The following is a 22,126-nucleotide window of genomic DNA, read 5'->3' as shown; positions in this document are numbered from 1 at the left end:
TGTGTTTTGAGCGGTGCCTAGCCCATAATAATGGCTCAATAAATGGTGGATACTTTCATTGGCTGCAGGGTTAAGTGTTAGTCGCTCAGTCATGTTCGACTTTTTGTGACCCAATGGACTGTAGCCTGCCAAGCTCCTTTGTCCATGGAATTCTCCAGGCTAGAATACTGCAGTGGGTTGCCATTCCCTTTTCCAGGGGATTCCAGGGGATCTTCTTGAACGGGGGTTCAAGTCCACCTCTCCTGCATTGCAATTAGATTCTTTACTGACTGAGCCACCAGTCGTTCTGCTTATATTTTGTATTTCTAGTTCTCATAGGTTCGTTGAGGCTTCAGTACATTTGTTATACTCAGATTCTTCCTTTTCTCCCTCTCTCCAATGGTAGAAGCACATTGGAGAGCTCACCACAGCCTATGGGACATAAGAGGGTTGTCTGGGAAGGGAGCTAGTGAGCACAACCAGCCTCTTAGAGGTTATCCTGTCTGTCCTGCCCATCACTTGCCTGCTCCTGGGCTGAGCTGCTGAGGAATTCGGCTGAGAGGGCAGAGATGGAGTGTTAGTGGGGCCACCTTTGGAATCTTCTTTCCTGGCTGCTGGTTATTTCAGTGGCTGTATTCAGCTTCCTCAAGGCTCTTTTGGTTCCTCATTGATGACTGGGTGGTGGTAGGGAGAGAGAAATTCTCCCTGTCTTTCTGATCTGTCTAGTATTATTTTAAAATCCCCTGTGTTGAGAAGGAAGTCTGGTAATGCCCTAGCATTCACAGGGCAGGGAGATCAGAGGAAGTGTGGTGTTCTCAGGCTTGCTGACTAATTGCTTAAGCAGCAGGGATTCCGTCACTTCCTTTCTAAGGCCTGGTGATCTCAGACGCTTGTCCTCTCAGTCAAGGCCGGCAGCACCTGGGAGGCCCCTGCCGGTTCCTTACAGCCAGCTTGCCCTGGGCCCTGGATCACTGCCTTGCAGCTGTCTAAGTCACATCCCCATCTTTGTTTTTCATCCTTGATGTTTCCCAATAAATACCATTGTTTTCCAGCACCCACAAAGCAGCATCCTGTCTTTTCTTTTTGCCCTTAAGCCTGTTGCTTTCCTCCTTAATGTTATTTCTTGATTGCCTTCATTTTCTTTGGATGCTTCTATTTATTTTGTGTTCATTAAGCTGAAAATAGGTTTACAAGCTTCTCTTGTTTATTCCTTGGATGAGATTCCAGTTTATAGATTATTCATACCCCTTTGCTTTTTCTGCAGTGTTGAGGCACTTAACAGCTCCTGGAAATTTCCTAATGACAAGGGAAGTAATGTCTCTATAAAACCTGACAGATGACATAGCGAGTCCATAGAGAAAATAACATACTAGACGTAAGAGTTGAGAAGGCTAGATTTTATCCTGGTTTGAATTTCCATTCACAAACGGTGGGTCTTTGGACAAGTTATTTTTACCTTCTCCTACCTCAGTTTTCTCATTTGAAAAATGGAAATCTCTAGAGGTTGTTGGGAGATGATGTTTTCTCGGTACTGATTAGATTTAATAAATACTAGCTGATATTACTGTGAATATTGTGATCTTATTGAGCTTCACAGTATAGTAATTTTTTTGAGGTAGATCAGGTCATTTTCTTTATTTTCATTAATGCAGCTATTCCTTTCCCTTTGCTTAGAAAAAAGAGGGAGAGAGATAGGTAGAGAGTTAAGGCTCATACATTTTTTTCGTATAGATGTAGCATGAAGGCTTGATGAGTTTGAGATCTGTCTAAAATCCTTTCCTCGAGGAAGAGTTGAGGTCTAAGTGGAAGACTCCTTTCTGCATCCTTATACTCCGGCTTAGTCGGTTCAGTACCACCTGAGAAGACCTGGGGGTGGGGTGGGCTGTGTGTCTGGAGCTCCTCCTTCAGTCTGCTTTCATTGTCCTTGATTTAGGACATGTCCAGGCCTCCTGAGAGCAGGCAGGGGGCCCGGTGGCAGTGTGGTGCCGTGGGCAGACCTGCCTGCTTTACTGCAGAACCTTCTCAGCTCTGCTAAGAAAGCTCTCTGCCCCATAGTTCCCTCCTCCTGTACAGGAGCTCTGCCGTGAGATGTGAAGAGCAGGACGCACTGGGGTGCCTGACACACTGGAGGTGCCTCCCCAAGGTTGATTCCTTTCCTGATTTAGAATGTGTCTCTGAGTTGTGCAATAGAAAGCTCCTGCTAAAGGAATTTCAGGCAGCAGCACTCAGATTGTAGAGGCATTTTTGTGGGCAGTGGTAGCACCCTGAACCAGCGTTGCCCTGCCAAGAAAGGCTGGTCTGGTAGAGTTGGGACTTGATCTCAGCCAGTGGATCTCACCTCCAGGTGGTTCTGAGAGGGACATGGTTTTGTCAGAATACACATTCTGGGCTCTAAACCAGACCTACTGTCCAGACACATACCTTTTGGAAAAGCTTCCTAGGTGCTCCTGATGCTGCCCTGGCTTTGAGCTGTGGCTTGAGACAAACCAGAGTGACTGTTTATCCTCACAGTTCTCACAGCAGCCCTCCGAGTTCCGTGCTGTCATCATGTCCTTCCGGCATGACATGTCCATGGTCCCACGGCAAGGGTGGGACGGAGCCAGGTTTTGAGTCCCGGCCACCCGGCCCTGGAGTCAGTGCCCTTGCCCCTCCTCCTCCAGATAGAATTGCCTTGGGAATGGGCTTTGGAGCGTATAGCTCTTATGGAAGGGCTGGGGAAATTGGTCAGAACCAGCAGTTTCCTTCTTTACTGACACTTTTATTTCTTGGTATGTCCTGGCTGGCTTCAGGTTTCAAGAGGACTCATACACTGGAGCCCTTGTGTGTCCTGGTAGGTAGGGATGAGGGGCAGCAGAACACGTCTATAACCCCACCTCGAGTATTTGTTCCTTCCACTCTCCCACTTACTATTCAATAAGGGTTAGCTTGCTCCAGGGGTGAAAATGTTGAGGGTCATTTCTTTGGCTTCTTTCATTGTAGCTAAAATGCTCTTCTCCTAAGCGCCGTTTGAGGGTACCAGGTCGTTTGAGAAAGCCTGAGGAGACTGGCTTTCATTTTGTCTATACTTGGGGAAAGCAGAACATAGTTCCAAGGGTCTGCAGTCTCTCGGCTTTAACAAGCCTGGTGTTGGATGGTTATTTGAGAAGGGCTTTTGTGTGGGAGCTCTTTCAGCTTGGAACTGAGTGCTTGGTAGTTTGGAGAATACTCACTTCAGACTGACCTGCCCAGACAGAAAATTGTGGAGCCCTCAGGCAAATGCAGCAGGAGTGAAAGAACAATAGAAACAGGCACTGGAATGGTCCTCTAGGACACTGGCCCTCATCCCGCGCTCTCCAGGAGGTAGATGTTACATGTATGCTCAGTTGTGTCCGACTTTTTGCGACCCCGGTGGACTGTAGGCTGCCAGGCTCCTCCATCCATGGGATTCTCCAGGCAAGAATACTGGAGTGAGTTGCCGTTTCCTTCTCCAGGGGATCTTCCCAAGCCAGGGATCAAACCTGTGTCTCCTGTGTCGGCAGGCAGATTCTTTAACACTGCACCACCCAGGAAGCCCAGATGTTATGGCCCCCAGTTTATAGAGGAGTGATCAAACTCAGAAAGTTAAATGATGAACCAGTCTCCAGGTCACACAGATAAATGAGCAATGCTTTCAGGACTGGAACCCATTTCTCTCAAGACTCGGAAGCCTATAAACTTTCCTAAAACTGTGCACTCTGCTTCACAGTGGACATTAACTTGCAGATGAAAGTTTTCTTTCCTAATAGAACATGACGATTTACTTTTGGATAAAGTGAATAAAATTAACACTGCTAAATGTTATCCTGAAATGAAAACAGGAAAAAGGAATGAATGAATGGGTGGATGGATTGGTGAAGCTGGACTGGTGATGGATTTAGCACAAGGATATTCAGTGTCCTCAGGAGCTCTGGTAATTTCCTTCAAAACAGTGTCTTTCGTGGATTTCTTCCCCACCTTTTGTTAAAGTAACATAGAATCTGGGTGAAGAAGCATTTGTATTCTTCAGTTCAGTTCAGTTGCTCAGTCGTGTCCGACTCTCTGCGACCCCATGAATTGCAGCACGCCAGGCCTCCCTGTCTATCACCAACTCCCGGAGTTCACACAAACTCATGTCCATTGAGTCAATGATGCCGTCCAGCCATCTCTTCCTCTGTCATCCCCTTCTCCTCCTGCCCCCAATCCCTCGCAACATCAGGGTCCTTTCCAGTGAGTCAACTCTTCTCATGAGGTGGCCAAAGTATTGGAATTTCAGCTTCAACATCAGCCCTTCCAATGAACACCCAGGACTGATCTCCTTTAGGATGGGTGGTTGGATCTCCTTGCAGTCCAAGGGACTCTCAAGAGTCTTCTCCAACACCACAGTTCAGAAGCATCAATTTTTCGGTGCTCAGCTTTCTTCACAGTCCAACTCTCACATCCATACATGACCACTGGAAAAACCGTAGCCTTGACTAGATGGACCTTTGCTGGCAAAGTAATGTCTCTGCTTTTTAATATGCTATCTAGGTTCGTCATAACTTTCCTTCCAAGGAATAAGAGTCTTTTAATTTGTATTCTTAGCTATGTTTAATTCCTGACTTACTCTTGAATTTTCCTCCTCAATTAATTGTATTCCTATTCTTCCCCTTTTGTCTTCTCCCACTTGTCCTTTCTAATAGATTTTACTTGCCAGTATTACTTGGTTTAAAGTGGATAATGTATGTAGGTGTTTTGTTTTTTTTTTTGCCACACAACATGCAGGGTATTAGTTCTCCAACCAGGAATCAAACCTGTGCCCCTGCATTGGAAGCATAGAGTCTTAACCATTGGACTACCAGGGAATTCTCATAATGTGTCTAATTTTAATAGTTCAGATTTCTCTGAAAAAGCTATTTCTCTGAAATAGTTCAGATTTCTCTGAAATTTCTCTGAGAAGAATTAATAGAGCCATATTTATAGTGTATGAGCTATGAAAATATAGCTTTCCAACAAGTGTTATTTTTATAACAATACTTATGATTCCATTTCCATGTCAGCCATTACAGATGCCCCAAAGAAGCAAACAAAGGGGGAAGATTAGATATGATCATATTAATTATGATTTCACTTCTGTGGTTAAATAGATTTTCAGCTAGAGCTGGAGTTGCTTCTTAATTAAACAAATATTTCTTGGGGGTCTGAAATCTGCCAAACCCTATACTGGTTTGTGATTTCACCTATTCTTTGGGTAATAGCACCATTTATGCTTTGAGTTGGTTTTTTAAGTTCTAGCACCCACTCTCAACATAATTTATTAGGTCACAGTTTAGGAATGTTATTCCATGAAAGCCCATTTCCCGCATGCTTGAAGGGTAACACCATGTCTGTGTGTATGTCTGGCTGTATAGTATGTTTCTGCGTTCTCTCTTGCTCTTCTTCGTTTCTCCTCCTCTTCTTCTTTGTCTTTCTTGACTAAGTAGAAATAGTACCAACACTAGTTTTAATTTTTAAAAAATTGAATAGATCGGTGTTTCCCTTTCAGATCGTCAGCAATATAATACTTCTTCTTTAGAATGCATGTTCTTGTGCCCCACCCCGGATCTGAACTTGAGGACGGCTGAATTAGAATTTCATGTGATCACTGATATTTTTAAACTATCAGTGTAATGTTGTATTTCTCTCTTCAAATAAAAAGGTAATCTCATCCCTTCCCCCTCCCCCACCACCACGTTAATATACTCTGATTAAAAATAAAAAATGAAGGCAGCCACTTTCAAATAACTTGGAATTCAGAATTCGAGAAACTTTCATTAGAACTTTATTGAAATATGAGCTGTTTCATACACTGTGAATATCCTTGAATTATTGCTAGTAAAATATCAAATTGCTTGACTTAAAAAAAAGTTTAATGATGACCAGAGGCATCAGTGTGAAGTTCTAGTTGAAACTACGTACGATTTAAAATGAAGCAGATGACGGACGCACAGACTTGGATCTTGGTGGCAAGATCTTGTAGTCCACTTCTCTATTCATTAATGCAGGATGGAACCAGGTCCTGGTCACTGCCCGCCAGCCGTGTGTCCCTGGGTCAGCCTTTCGCCATTCTGGACTCCAGTGTGCTCCTCTGTCCAGTAATGGACTGCTGTGACCTCCTTGTTCTGACTGAGCCAAGCTCTGTGAGAAGAGAAATACAAGACGTTGACACGTGTGCCAGTGTGTTGGGGAGAGGGAGTTTTTTCTCAGTAGGGGGACTTTTAAACTGAAATATTTAGAGATTGAAGGAACTACAGTCCATGAATCCATAAAGAATATAGAAGTTAAAAAGAAATGATCAGGAGTTTCTTGTACTCATTCAGAACAACAGTGCTGTACTCAGCCCAATTCCTGGTTATTGGAACCCAGCCAGGAAACGGACTTTGTTAAGGCAAGGACTAGCCTTTATTTGACACATTGCATTTGACACATTTACTCTACTGTTGCCAGGTATGCGTGTGCCATTTTATACAGTCCAGTATAAAATGGGTGGTGGTAGGAAGTGGACTGAGCAGTGTGTTTGCATATTAGAAGCATATTTCTTATCTGTTAGAAACCACTACTGTTGGAGGAAGGAAACAAAGCGTGCTGCCTTTAAAGATTCATCAATATTGAGCCGTTTCAAACTGGAGACTTAGGGGAAGAAACTGTAGTTTAGTAAATGATCTCTTGCTTGCGCTGTTGTAGTCCACTTCTCTATTCATTAATGCAGAGAATAATGAGTATATCAAAGGTGGTGAAGTATATAAAGACCAGTGTTCCTTAAATCTCAGTAATTTATGGACCGCTTCATTTAAAAGAAAAAATTACTCACAAACTCCCAGTACTGACATAAATATTTTTATTATGAAGTAGCTTAAATATGCCTGAACATAAAACTAGGTATAAACTCCTTATGCTTCCAGCTCTTATGTAACTATAAAACAATGACAGATTTATTAATTTAAGCAAAATCAATAACACTCAACATTAATTTATCGTGACAGATAATTTTTTGGACTAACATTGAACCTTTCATTGGTGATGTGATCATGGTGCTGTCAGCCAAAGTCCCAGTTCATTTCTCCTTCCACTTGCCTGAATTCAGACCTTCCCTCATAATAAAGCACCTTTATTTGGATGGAATGTGTGATTTGGGTTTTAATTTAGCTTCGTTTAATTTGCTTCCTTGTCCTTCATGATTAAATTTATACTCCTAGGTGCTGTGATGATTAGAAATATAAAAGCAGACCCACTTTTGATCAAGCCAGAAGCTGGGACTTGGTGCCTTGTTTTATTGGGTGGTGGAGGAAAGACTGGGGTCACTGGTCCCTGCTATACTGACTTTCAGATCTGCGTGAGAGTGAATGGTGTCATTCAGCAAAATGTGGAAACGAAGGAAAAGTAGGCTTTGAAAGAAGATCAGTTTGAGGCTTAGGTTTCTAGCAGTGTGGCTAGAAATTAATCACATTTCCTGACTCAGTTCAGTTCAGTTCAGTCGCTCAGTCGTGTCCGACTCTGTGACCCTGTGAATCGCAGCACGCCAGGCCTCCCTATTCATCACCATCTCCCGGAGTTCACTCAGACTCACGTCCATCGCGTCCATGATGCCATTCAGCCATCTCATCCTGGGAGGTCCCCTTCTCCTCCTGCCCCCAGTCTCTCCCAGCATCAGAGTCTTTTCCAATGAGTCAGCTCTTCGCATGAGGTGGCCAAAGTACTGGAGCTTCAGCTTTGGCATCATTCCTTCCAAAGAAATCCCAGGGTTGATCTCCTTTAGAACGGACTGGTTGGATCTCCTTGCAGTCCAAAGGACTCTCAAGAGTCTTCTCCAACACCACAGTTCAAACGCATCAATTCTTCGGCACTCAGCCTTCTTCACAGTCCAACTCTCACATCCATACATGACCACTGGAAAAACCATAGCCTTGACTAGGCGGACCTTAGTCGGCAAAGTAATATCTCTGCTTTTGAATATACTATCTAGGTTGGTCACAACTTTTCTTCCAAGAAGTAAGTGTCTTTTAATTTCATGGCTGCAGTCACCATCTGCAGTGATTTTGGAGCCCAAAAAAATAAAGTCTGACACTGTTTCCACTGTTTCCCCATCTATTTCCCATGAAGTGATAGGACCCGATGCCATGATCTTCGTTTTCTGAATGTTGAGCTTTAAGCCAACTTTTTCACTCTCCTCTTTCACTTTCATCAAAAGGCTTTTTAGCTCCTCTTCACTTTCTGCCATAAGGGTGGGGTCATCTGCATATCTGAGGTTATTGATATTTCTCCCAGCAATCTTGATTCCAGCTTGTGTTTCTTCCAGTCCAGCGTTTCTCATGATGTACTCTGCATAGAAGTTACATAAGCAGAGTGACAATATACAGCCTTGACGTACTCCTTTTCCTATTTGGAACTAGTCTGTTGTTCCATGTCCAGTTCTAACTGTTGCTTCCTGACCTGCATACAGATTTCTCAAGAGGCAGATTAGGTGGTCTGGTATTCCCATCTCTTTCAGAATTTTCCACAGTTTATTGTGATCCACACCGTCAAAGGCTTTGGCATAGTCAATAAAGCAGAAATAGAAGTTTTTCTGGAACTCTCTTGTTTTTTGATGATCCAGCAGATGTTGGCAATTTGATCTCTGGTTCCTCTGCCTTTTCTAAAACCAGCTTGAACATCAAGGAGTTCATGGTTCATGTATTGCTGAAGCCTGGCTTGGAGAATTTTGAGCATTACTTTACTAGCATGTGAGATGAATGCAATTGTGCAGTAGTTTGAGCATTCTTTGGCATTGCCTTTGTTTGGGATTGGAATGAAAACTGACCTTTTCCAGTCCTGTGGCCACTGCTGAGTTTTCCAAACTTGCTAGCATATTGAGTGCAGCACTTTCACAGCATCATCTTTCAGGATTTGAAACAGCTCAACTGGAATTCCATCACCTCCACTAGCTTTGTTCGTAGTGATGCTTTCTAAAGCCCACTTGACTTCACATTCCAAGATGTCTGGCTCTAGATTAGTGATCACATCATCATGATTATCTGGGTCGTGAAGATCTTTATTGTACAGTTCTTCTGTGTATTCTTGCCACCTCTTCTTAATATCTTTTGCTTCTGTTAGGTCCAGACCATTTCTGTCCTTTATCGAGCCCATCTTTGCATGAAATGTTCCCTTGGTATCTCTAATTTTCTTGAAGAGATTTCTTGTCTTTCCCATTCTGTTGTTTTCCTCTATTTCTTTGCATTGATCACTGAAGAAGGCTTTCTTATCTCTTCTTCTTATTCTTTGGAACTCTGCATTCAGATGCTTATATCTTTCCTTTTCTCCCTTGCTTTTCGCTTCTCTTCTTTTCACAGCTATGTAAGGCCTCCCCAGACAGCCATTTTGCTTTTTTGCATTTCTTTTCCATGGGGATGGTCTTGATCCCTGTCTCCTGTACAGTGTCACGAACCTCAGTCCATAGTTCATCAGGCACTCTATCTGTCATATCTAGACCCTTAAATCTATTTCTCACTTCCACTGTATAATCATAAGGGATTTGATTGTGGTCATACCTGAATGGTCTAGTGGTTTTCCCTACTTTCTTCAATTTAAGTCTGAATTTGGTAGTAAGTAGTTCATGATCTGAGCCACAGTCAGCTCCCGGTCTTGTTTTTGTTGACTCTTTAGAGCTTTTCCATCTTTGGCTGCAGAGAATAGGATCAGTCTGATTTTGGTGTTGACCATCTGGTGATGTCCATGTGTAAAGTCTTCTCTTGTGCTGTTGGAAGAGGGTGTTTGCTATGACCAGTGCATTTTCTTGGCAAAACTCTATTAGCCTTTGCCCTGCTTCATTCCGCATTCCAAGGCCAAATTTGCCTGTTACTCCAGGTGTTTCTTGACTTCCTACTCTTGCATTCCAGTCCCCTATAATGAAAAGGACATCTTTTTGGGTGTTCGTTCTAAAAGATCTTGTAGGTCTTCATAAAACCGTTCAACTTCAGTTTCTTCAGGGTTACTGGTTGGGGCATAGACTTGCATAACTATGATATTGAATGGTTTGCCTTGGAGACGAACAGAGATCATTCTGTCGTTTTTGAGATTGCATCCAAGTACTGCATTTCAGACTCTTTTGTTGACCATGATGGCTACTCCATTTCTTCTGAGGGATTCCTGGCCGCAGTAGTAGATGTAATGGTCATCTGAGGTAAATTCACCCATTCCAGTCCATTTTAGTTCGCTGATTCCTAGAATGTCGACATTCACCCTTGCCATCTCTTGTTTGACCACTTCCAATTTGCCTTGATTCATGGACCTGACATTCCAGGTTCCTATGCAATATTGCTCTTCATAGCATCGGATCTTGCTTCTATCACCAGTCACCTCCACAACTGGGTATTGTTTTTGCTTTGGCTCCATCCCTTCATTCTTTCTGGAGTTATTTCTCCACTGATCTCCAGTAGCATATTGGGCACCTAATGACCTGGGGAGTTCCTCTTTCGTTATCCTATCATTTTGCCTCTTCATACTGTTCATGGGGTTCTCAAGGCAAGAATACTGAAATGGCTTGCCATTCCCTTCTCCAGTGGACCACATTCTGTCAGGCCTGTCCACCATGACCCGCCCGTCTTGGGTTGCCCTGCAGGCATGGCTTAGTTTCATTGAGTTAGACAAGGCTGTGGTCCTAGTGTGATTAGATTGACTAGTTTTCTGTGAGTATAGTTTCAGTGTGTCTGCCCTCTGATGCCCTCTTGCAACAGCTACCGTCTTACTTGTATCTCTCTTACCTTGCGCGTGGGGTATCTCTTCACGGCTGCTCCAGCAAAACACAGCCGCTGTTCCTTACCTTGGATGGAGGGGTATCTCCTTACCACTGCTGTTCCTGACCTTCAATGTGGGATAGCTCCTCTTGTAATCTGGATAAAACATTTTTAATGTACTTTTGAGATCATGGGAACTAAGACAACTCCAGAGTCTCAACCAACCACCAGATAGTAAGGTAAAACCCAAGCCAGGAGCTTTCTGTGTAAACAAACAGTGAAGGCGGTTGCCTTCACTATCGGGGTTGAAGACTAAGCCGTGGGTGGGTGGCAATGTTAGAAGAGCCTGTATCCCATTAGGACCTGTAAAAGAATCTAAAGTGGCCCAGGTAGATAGTGCCTATGGGCTTTTGGCAGAACCAAACAAAAATCTTTCTGGAGGAGGACATCCCTACCTTAGACCTTAGGATTCTCCTGACCAGTATCAACCAAAAAAGAGTTCAGGATCAAAGATAGCTAACTCTTCTAGAAAACAAACCACGGGGGCCAGAGTCATCAGAAACAAAGAAGAATAGACTTTACCCTGAAGACTTTAGATATTAGAATTATCTGATACAGAATATAAAATAACCATTTTGAAATACTTTAAGGAATAAGATACAATTGCAAATAAGTTCAAAGAGCGTGAGATAAAAATTGACTAGGTGGGGAGGAGTGGGAGCAGGATAAATTGGGAGAGTAAAGTGCACACTGCTGTATGTAAAATAAACAGCAAGGGTTTACTGTATAACACAGCTGACTATATTTAGCATCATGTAGAAACAATCATGGAAAAGAACTGAAAAATGGAATTTATGTATATATGTTTAACTAAATCACTTTGCTGTATATCAGAAACTAGCACAATATTGTAAATCAACTATACTTCAATTTTAAAAAAATGATCAGGCATATTATTCAGCCATAAAAATGAAGGAAATTCTTCCATTTACAACAACATGAAGGCATTATGCTAAGGGAATAAGTCTCACTTATATGTGGAATTAAAAAAAAAAAACAACAAATGCCAAACTCTTAGAAACAAATTAGTTGCCAGAGGTCAGGGATGGAGGAAGTGGGTGAAGGTGGTTAAGATACAAACTTCCAATTACAAAAAAAATAAGTTCTAGGTAGGTAATGTACAGCATGGTGAGTATAATAAACCAAACTATAATGTATATTTGAAAGTTGTTATGAAAGTACATCTTCAAAGTTCTCATCATGAGAAAATTTGTAACAATATGAGGTAATTGATGTTAATGAAGCTGATTATGGTGATCATTTTGTAATATATACATATATCAAATATTGTTGTATACCTTAAATTAATACAGTGTTTGTCTATTATATGTCAGTGTGGTAGTGGAGAGGAGTGTGTACAAAGAGCAATATAAATGTAGGTATTCTGTTTTTGTTGAGCAAATTTTGACCAGGAAGATTTGAGAAAAAAGAAATAAGAACAAAATGTAAGGGGAAAAATTATAACTGTTAAAAACTCAATAAATTAGATTAGGAACAACTAGAGAAGCAATTAATGAACCAGGAAAAAAGATGTGAAGATATTAACCAGAATGTATCTTAGAAATAAGAAGAAAAACATGAAGGTGTAGTTGAAGGATATAAAAGCCATGATGAGATCTGTTCAGAATTGCAGAGAGATAATAGACAAAATAGAAGGAAGTAATATTCGAAAATCTAGGGTACAAATAATTTCCAGAGAGAGTTCATGAAGTACGTAAATGACCAGTGTTCCTTAAATCCAAGCAATTTCCGGACCGATAAGGGAAACACAGCATAGACCAATAAGGATAAATAAATAGAAATTCCTATCTAGACCTAAGGAACTTAAATATGCCAAAATAAGGAAGGTGATCTTAATACCCAGATAGGAAAGATAGATTGTTTATCAAGGGAATAATATACTGACGGCTGACTTCTCAACAGCAGTCTGGATGCAAGAAAAATATTTTCAGAATGTTAAAAGAAACTACTATTGATTGTATATCAGCAAAACTGTCATTCAAGAAAAAGGCAAAATATACTTTGCAAAAAAATTAAAACTACTGTGGCAGATTTTACTAAGAAACTTAAAGGATGTACTTCATGAAGACGAAAGTGATTCCAGAAGGAACGTCTGAAATGCAAAAAGGAATGATAAGGAAATTGGTAAACATATAGATAAATATCATTAAAATTAAATAAAAATAAAAATTCAATACCTTGGTCATACTAGTCACATTTCAAGGGACATGTGGATAATGACTACTATATTGGACAACACAAATATGACACATTTCCATCATCAAAGAAAGTTCTTTTGGACAGCACTACTGTAGAATAATGGGAGGGAAATATACTAAGATAGTCTCTGGGGTTCATAGACTTTAAGATACCACTGTTTATAAGAGCCACTGTTTTGGTATGTGTATAAGATGTAAGAAAACATTGCCAAAGGTGTTTAAGATGCCATTTTTTGTAAGATACATATCACTATTACCTCTGTGATTTTGGAAGAAATGTGCCTGTTTTGTAAGACACATATCATGTTACCTCCGTGAAACTGGAATAAATGTGACTCTTAGAATGGATGCAGTAGGGAGCAAGAACATAAATGAACTAGGAGTTGTGATCCTAGTGGTTTGGACAGAGAATAGTCAAGTGAGAGGTCTGACCTGGAGAGAACGCCTGGTGCATACTTGGCATAGAGCATGTCTCAATAAATGTTTGATGAATGAATGGATGATTTTATTGGATGGGTGAATGGGAGTCATCAGACTATCCAAGTAGCTGGACTTGGCAACATGGTTGAAGTCACCCAGAAAGTTTGTGTGAAGTTGTGAGGAGAGTCAGGATGAAGCCTTTGTAAATACCATTTTTAATATTCTAGGGGTCATATACAAAAGAGCCCAAGAAAGAACATTAGCAAAGATGGAGAAGAACCAGAAAGAGCTCAGGCCACCTGAGAACAAAGGGTGAAGGGGTAAGATGCTGTGAGGACTCTGTTAAGATAAGGCTTCAGTTCAGTCGCTCAGTCATGTCCGACTCTTTGCGACCCCATGAATCGCAGCACGCCAGGCCTCCCTGTCCATCACCAGCTCCCGGAGTTTACTCAAACTCATGTCCATCGGGTCAGTGATGCCATCCAGCCATCTCATCCTCTGTTGTCCCCTTCTCCTGCCCTCAATCCCTCCCAGCATCAGAGTCTTTTCCAATGAGTCAACTCTTCGCATGAGGTGGCCAAAGTACTGGAGTTTCAGCTTTAGCATCATTCCTTCCAATGAACACCCAGGACTGATCTCCTTTAGGGTGGACTGGTTGGATCTCCTTGCAGTCCAGTGGACTCTCAAGAGTCTTCTCCAACACCACAATTCAAAAGCATCAATTCCTTGGCGCTCAGCGTTCTTCACAGTCCAACTCTGACATCCATACATGACCACTGGAAAAACCATAGCCTTGACTAGACAGGCCTTTGTTGGCAAAGTAATATCTCTGCTTTTGAATATGCTATTCTAGGTTGGTCATAACTTTCCTTTCAAGGAGTAAGCATCTTTTAATTTCATGGCTGCAGTCACCATATGCAGTGATTTTGGAGCCCCCAAAATAAAGACTGACACTGTTTCCACTGTTTCCCCATCTATTTCCCATGAAGTGATGGGACTGGATTCCATGATCTTTGTTTTCTGAATGTTGAGCTTTAAGCCAACTTTTTCACTCTTCTCTTTCACTTTCATCAAGAGGCTTTTTAGTTCCTCTTTACTTTCTGCCATAAGGGTGGTATCATCTGCATATCTGAGGTTATTGATATTTCTTCCAGCAATCTTGATTCCAGCTTGTGCTTCTTCCAGCCCAGCGTTTCTCATGATGCACTCTGCATAGAAGTTACATAAGCAGGGTGACAATATACAGCCTTGACGTACTCCTTTTCCAATTTGGAACCAGTCTGTTGTTCCATGTCCAGTTCTAACTGTTGCTTCCTGACCTGCATACAGATTTCTCAAGAGGCAGATTAGGTGGTCTGGTATTCCCATCTCTTTCAGAATTTTCCACAGTTTATTGTGATCCACACAGTCAAAGGCTTTGGCATAATCAATAAAGCAGAAATAGATGTTTTTCTGGAACTCTCTTGCTTTTTGATGATCCAGCAGATGTTGGCAGTTTGATCTCTGGTTCCTCTGCCTTTTCTAAAACCAGCTTGAACATCTGGAAGTTCACAGTTCACATATTGCTGAAGCCTGGCTTGGAGAATTTTGAGCATTACTTTACTAGCATGTGAGATGAGTGCAGTTGTGCGGTAGTTTGAACATTCTTTGGCATTGCCTTTGTTTGGGATTGGAATGAAAACTGACCTTTTCCAGTCCTGTGGCCACTGCTGAGTTTTCCAAATTTGCTGGCATATTGAGTGCAGCACTTTCACAGCATCATCTTTCAGGATTTGAAATAGCTCCACTGTAATTCCATCACCTCCACTAGCTTTGTTCGTAGTGATGCTTTCGAAGGCCCACTTGACTTCATGTTCCAGAATGTTTGGCTCTAGGTGAGATAAGGCATATGTATTCCTGAATAAACATCAGCTTATCCTATGATATAGGAGAAGGATTGAAGATCGCAAAGTTTCAATGTTATTATTTCTACCAGAGCATCTGAGAAGGCAATATTTGGTCTGGGCCTCAAAGGACAAATTGCTGGCACATCAGAGTAGTAGGGTGAGGCAGTCTAGGCAGATGGAATAACACCAAAAGAAGCATGAAACTGTTGAGAAGATGTGAAACTCTTGGCAGTAATTCCTAATGAGCCTGACTTTGCTGTGTCCAGCTTTTTTCTAGGAAAAAGTCTAATGTTGGTGAAGGAGCATATGTTCCCTAAGATCATAAGCATTCTTTTACTGATTTTAAGATGGAATGGAAGGTAATTAAAGTAACTACAGACCTGGCCAGGTACCTCCCTACTGCTCTGAATAGACCATGCTTTATGTATGATTTTCTCAGCACTCTCTCAGATTACACAGTTTATTACTGAATTTGCAGATTTAAGTTCTGTATTAATGCCTGTAGTATATTATTAAGGTGATTAGTTATATGACAACCTTAGACTGGAGAATGGTAAGCAGATTTAGCTTGCTAAAATTCACCAGATCAGAGTGCTAAGAAAATACAGGGCAGATGGAACTTGGCCAAAAATCCCACGTTCTTGATTTAAAAGCTGTGTAACATCAGTCAAATCATTTGACCTCTTCATGCCTCAAATTTCCCCATTTAAAAAGATAGGCATAGAAATAGTTCCTACTTCAGGATGAAAGATTAGTGGAAAGCACCTAGCAAAAGCATTATCCGTTATTATAATAAAAACGTTCCAGAACTTTTTTCAGTAAGGAAATGCAGTAAGTCAGTGGTTCCCAGCTGTGGGACTGTTGTGAATCAGTATCGTTTGGGTCCAGTTAGAAAAGTGAAGATCCATGGACATGTCCACTGACCTAGTACATCATCTGCATACCTGGGCTTTGGACTTTGTATTTTTTGGCAGGAACCCCCGAATTTAGGAACCTTGCTCTTGGGCTGAGTAGCATTTTGGTCTTTTTTTTTTTTTTTTTTTTTAAACTTCTTCTTTGCTATGCAGTATTTTGAACATTGGCCGTTGGTATTTGTTGAGCCTGTGAACTCTTCAGGTTTTTAATCCTAGAGATCATTGTGTAACTTTTCTCTCCTGTACCTTCCTTTCCTTTCTCTTTGTCCTCCTTTCCTCATCCCCCGCACCTCCATCCCGTATTGAATTTTTAGACTGTTGGGTTAACTACCTTCTGGACAGCCTAGTTCTCATGCCCTCCCCTCCCCTTAAATAGATTTTTAAAGGAAACTTTGTGAAGGCAGACGTTTGGCATGTTCAGTTTAGTTTCTAAAAAAAATAGAATTCAATTTTTTTTATCCTTTAAAAAAATGGCTACAGGAAATGATTCTAAAATAACTGATATTCCCCTTGTTAAAACTGAGGTTGTGTTTGGATGGATTCCAGCATATGTTCGTATTCCTTGGGTGGGGGAGGAGGGAGGTATGGAGAGTGTTCTCCATGCCAAAAAACACAAATCGTAATCCCTCAGACCCAAGAGTGCCTTTCATTGGTGGCAGTTATTTGGCATATTGTAAAATGTAGCCTGGAGATTTAAGAAATAAAATGTTTACTGTATTTGGATCAATTCAAATATTCCTTTTAACTTTCATGTGTGGCTATTTTGGTGGAAAAAGAAACCATTATATTGCAGCAGAAGCATCCTTGCTGCTTAACTTTTCCTGAGTCGGCTCTTTGCATCAAGTGGCCAAAGTATTGGAGCTTCAGCATCAGTCCTTCCAATGAATATTCAGGGTTGATCTCCTTTAGGATGGACTGGTTAGATCTCCTTGCAGTCCAAGGGATTCTCAAGAGTCTTCTCCAACACCACACTTCAAAAGCATCAATTCTTCCTTGCTCAGCCTTCTTTATGGTCCAACTCTCACATCCATACATGACCACTGGAAAAATCAAAGCTTTTACTAGATGGACCTTTGTCATTAAAGAGATGTTCTTGCCTTTTAATACATTGTCTAGGTTGGTCATAGCTTTTCTTCCAAGGAGCAAGCGTCTTTTAATTTCACGACTGCAGTCATTGTCCTCAGTGACTTTGGAACCCAAGAAAATAAAATCTGCCATTGTTTCCACTTTTTCCCCATCTGTTTGCCATCTGGTGATGGGACTGGATGCTGTGATCTTAGTTTTTTGAATACTGAGTTTCAAGCCATCTCCTTCACTCTTCTCTTTCACTCTCACCAACAGGCTCTTTAGTTCGTCTTCACTTTCTGCCATTAGAGTCTGCATATCTGATGCTGTTGATATTTCTCTTGGCAGTCTTGATTCCAACTTGTGATTCATCCAACCCGGCATTTTGCATGATGTACTCTTCATATAATTAAGTAGGATGATGATAGACAGCCTTATCCTTTGTACTCTTTTTCCAATTTTGAACCAAGTTTGCTTTCAAAGAACAGTTTTTAGAACATTAGAAAGCATAAATTCCTCCCCTTCCAAAGTGTTGCAACCCTCTTTACTTGAGAGCATGACAGGGGACATTACTGTATGAAACCTTTTCAAAATTGTCATGTCTCCACAGACTTCATTGGGTGCCAGTTTCGCTTATAGATTTCAGTTGCTGGTGATGTGTAACTTAAAACACAGTCCTCATTATTTCAAATAACTTATACTCCCTTCTCCCAAATATTTTAAGATGTGAAGTTATCAATACTCTCAATCTAAGTTTTTAAAATAAAATTTCCCACACCACGAAAGGAATGTTTTCTGACATATTCTTGCCTGGTCCTCCTGATCATTGTGAGAGAGAAATTTCAGAAGTATTGAATTGGCTTGGCTAATACTTCTGGAATCAGGCTTAGGAAGGACAAACTTTCCCTGCGATATTAAAATGGGGAAAAAGTGCTAACCATACATTTAAGATTCTCAAACAGTGGCAGTATCTATGGGCACATTTTGCCAAAGATACTGAGTGAAGATAAAGAACAAAGTAGCACCCAGTCAGGGTTCCCAGTAAGAAAGGATTTCAAAATCAATGAATCTGATCTAATTCTGTTTAGTCTGTCATTGAGAAAGATAATTTTGTGATTTCAGCAAGACTGTGCCAAATTTGATTAGCAGGTCAGAGTTCATTCTATCAGACTGCTAAATTTAAACTTACTGTCGTTACCTTACAAATGACTTTCCAAGAGTCCCTAGAACAACACTCACTACCAAGCTTTGATTTCATTGTGAAATAGCAACAAGAATCTGATTCCTTTTGCCCTCTGTGGACATTAACCTTTAGTATCAGAGCAGAGGCACAGAAGGGGATGAATAAACTGTCGATATTGTCTTTCCTCCAGGGTCCAGCCATGGAAATAGATAGCGGGGAAGGAGAAGTTTGGGGTGGAAAAAATATGCGTTTTTTTCGGGCGCCTGACTCCTGAGATGAGGCGGGACGGGGCCATTGTGTTGATCCTGACCGCTTACAAAGCTGGCTCACATTGTCCTTGGATGCAGCTTTTTTCTTAGCGGCTTCACAGTTCCTGCCTTTGTGGTCCTGCTGCACAGTAGGCACGGGGTGACGCAAGGGAACTCAATGAAGGCTTTTCAGGGAGCATTTCTGAGTTCGTCACTGCCATCTGTCTTCTCCTCTCCCTTACTCATCAGGCTGTTCACATCTGTGGGACTCCTAGGTTTCCGACTGGCGTGGTGTGGATGCTATAGGTGAATGCTGAGAAAGAAGTGAAGAGGAGCAGTGTTCGTATATGTCACTTAGAGGAAGTGAGGAAAAGTCTTGCTTACCCCTCACGCTTGTATCTGGCATAAGAGATGAAGCATTAGGATTATTTTATTTTAGTTGTTGGTGACTCTCTTCTTTCCTTTCCTTCCTGTTCCTTCCTTTCTTTCTTTCAAACAATGTTTTATTAAAGTATAATGGACCTACAACACTGTTAGTCCTAGGTACACAACATAAAGATTTGCTGTTTCTGTACTTTACAAAATGACCCCACTCTGTTTCTTAATTTTTGAAATCAATAATATCTCTTCCCTAAAACTTTTGGAAGGAGGAGGCTCAGACTTGATGTCTGATCATTTGGTAGATTATTTACTGCCAACGATGGGGTGAGCACGCGTCCCTCGTCTCACCCACAGGTGGCTCACAGTTGCCAGTGTTGTTTTCTCTTGTTGAAAACCTCTTGCCCTGCTTCGAGCAGTGGAGCCGTGCTGTCATCAGCAGGACAAGTACAGGACCAGAAAGCTTTTGGCACGACAGGCGGTTTGTGTTCACGGCACCTGCTGCCCGCTCACACTGCAGCCATTGTTACTCCGGCAGAGCGGGTTATGGGCAGAGCCTCAGCTAGTTTAGCCCAGCTTTGAGTCTCTGCTTTTCTTTTCCTGCATGCATTTCATTTTTGACGGAATACATTTCTTGTCTTGTTCTACTCGTTTTGCTAATATGAATTTAACCTGTGGTGGAGTATGTGCCGAGATGTAGTGGTGGATAGAGCACTTGGTCACAGTGGAGCTGGTGATCTGGACTTATCCCTGCCCCACCAGCTGTGTGGCCTTGGAAGACACATTTGACCTCTCTGGGCCACCGTGTCCTCATTTGTAAACTGAGGACGTTGGCTTCTTAGAGTGATGGACTGCCAGGTACCCCAGTTTTAGTGGAAGTGTTAGTTGCTCAGTTGTGTCTGGCTCTTTGTGACCCTATGGACTGTAGCCCACCAGGCTCCTCTGACCATGGAATTCCCCAGGCGAGAATACTGGAGTGCCATTCCCTTAAGATTCCACCATTGTGTTTTGTGTTTCCTGAGATGCCAGAAATATCAGAAATGGCATGTGGCAGTGTTTACTAAGGGCTCTGCTCCTGTGAAATCTTAAGTGACATCAGGACATTTTTAATAAATGACAGTTGTATAGCATGGCTAGTGATAGAGAAATTTAGATGCATTAGTTAAGGGAGACAGGTTTTCTTTGTGACAGGTTTGCAAAATCAGTAAAAATTTCTTGTTCCTAGAAAAGTAGTTGTTCAGCCCTGGGGGTGTTATTGGACACTTGGCTTTTGAACTTCTAAGTTAAGAATTACAAAGTTCAGATAAATGAAGTCTTTTTAATTTTAGCTCTTATTCTTCAGATAAGAGGAAGCCTACAAAGAGGCTAGTATATTATATTGATATTCCATTTCTGATTCACGTTCCCATACTGTTTAATAAGAAAAACTTTATTTAAAAATATGCTAAAATGATAGATATTAATTGTAGAAAACCTGGAAAAACACTAAGAGGTAAACACAAATATGTCTAATTCCATGATCCAGAAATAGCCATTATTGTTCATGCTTTGAAATCTTTAGATTATATACACTCAGTTTGTAGAACAAAACTGGCATTATACCACAGATAGATACCTTGATATCTTGCTTTTTTCCTGCTGTGTTCCTTTTGAAATTATTTTTGCCACAGAGGTTTCAAATGAAGATGGAGATTAATGTAATATTATGCTTGGCACACTTGTGTCAGGGTCTGTGACTTACAGAAATAGAATTGTGGACCTAGTATCTGAAGGTAACATATGTTTTGTTCTCTCTTGAATCAATATTTGACAGAATACCAGACCACCTGACCTGCCTCTTGAGAAATCTGTATGCAGGTCAGGAAGCAACAGTTAGAACTGGACATGGAACAACAGACTGGTTCCAAATAGGAAAAGGAGTACGTCAAGGCTGTATATTGTCACCCTGCTTATTTAACTTATATGCAGAGTCCATCATGAGAAATGCTGGACTGGAAGCTACACAAGCTGGAATCAAGATTGCTGGGAGAAATATCAATAACCTCAGATATGCAGATGATACCACCCTTATGGCAGGAAGTGAAGAGGAACTAAAAAGCCTCTTGATGAAAGTGAAAGAGGAGAGTGAAAAAGTTGGCTTAAAGCTCAACATTCAGAAAACGAAGATCATGGCATTGGGTCCCATCACTTCATGGGAAATAGATGGGGAAACAGTGGAAACAGTGTCAGACTTTATTTTTTTGGGGCTCCAAAATCACTGCAGATGGTGACTGCAGTCATGAAATTAAAAGATGCTTACTCCTTAGAAGAAAAGTTATGACCAACTTAGATAGCATATTAAAAAGCAGAGACATTATTTTGCCGACTAAGGTCCAAAGCTATGGTTTTTCCTGTTGTCATGCTGAGCACCAAAGAATTGATGCTTTTGAAGTGTGGTGTTGGAGAAGACTCTTGAGAGTCCCTTGGACTGCAAGGAGATCCAACCAGTCCATTCTGAAGGAGATCAGCCCTGGGATTTCTTTGGAAGGAATGATGCTAAAGCTGAAACTCCAGTTTTTTGGCCACCTCATGCGAAGAGTTGACTCATTGGAAAAGACTCTGATGCTGGGAGGGATTGAGGGCAGGAGAAGGGGACAACAGAGGATGAGATGGCTGGATGGCATCACTGACTTGATGGACGTGAGTCTGAGTGAACTCCGGGAGTTGGTGATGAACAGGGAGGCCTGGGGTGCTGCGATTCATGGGGTCGCAAAGAGTCAGACACGACTGAGCGACTGAACTGAACAAAGACTTTAATCTGTTCTTAATTGTTCACTAATTGCTCTTATAAGATTTCCTCATTTTTCTGTTTCTGAATTCAGTCAGCCTAAGTTATTTTAGCAGTTTTTCTTGATGCCTTGATTCTTTAAGCTGAAGCATAGTAGCTAGTGTGGGCCAAGCTGCAGGTTTAGCCTGAAGCAGGATAGTTAAGTGATTCCTTTTGCCTGAACATATTATACACTTGATAATATTTATGATTCACTTGAATACTGGTTTTCATATATCATTTTCCT

At 41.4% G+C, this 22,126-nt stretch overlaps 1 protein-coding gene across 33 annotated transcripts in view; it reads left to right on the top strand.

Moving 5' to 3' along the window:
* The window catches only part of APBB2 (amyloid beta precursor protein binding family B member 2), a 379,613-nt gene that overhangs the window by 59,460 nt on the left and 298,027 nt on the right, over positions 1–22,126 (top strand). The gene's annotated exons all lie outside the window — the stretch shown is intronic.

The sequence above is a fragment of the Ovis aries genome, chromosome 6, assembly GCF_016772045.2.
Source record: "Ovis aries strain OAR_USU_Benz2616 breed Rambouillet chromosome 6, ARS-UI_Ramb_v3.0, whole genome shotgun sequence".
NCBI lineage: Eukaryota > Metazoa > Chordata > Mammalia > Artiodactyla > Bovidae > Ovis > Ovis aries.
This window is presented reverse-complemented; position numbering and strand designations above follow the sequence as displayed.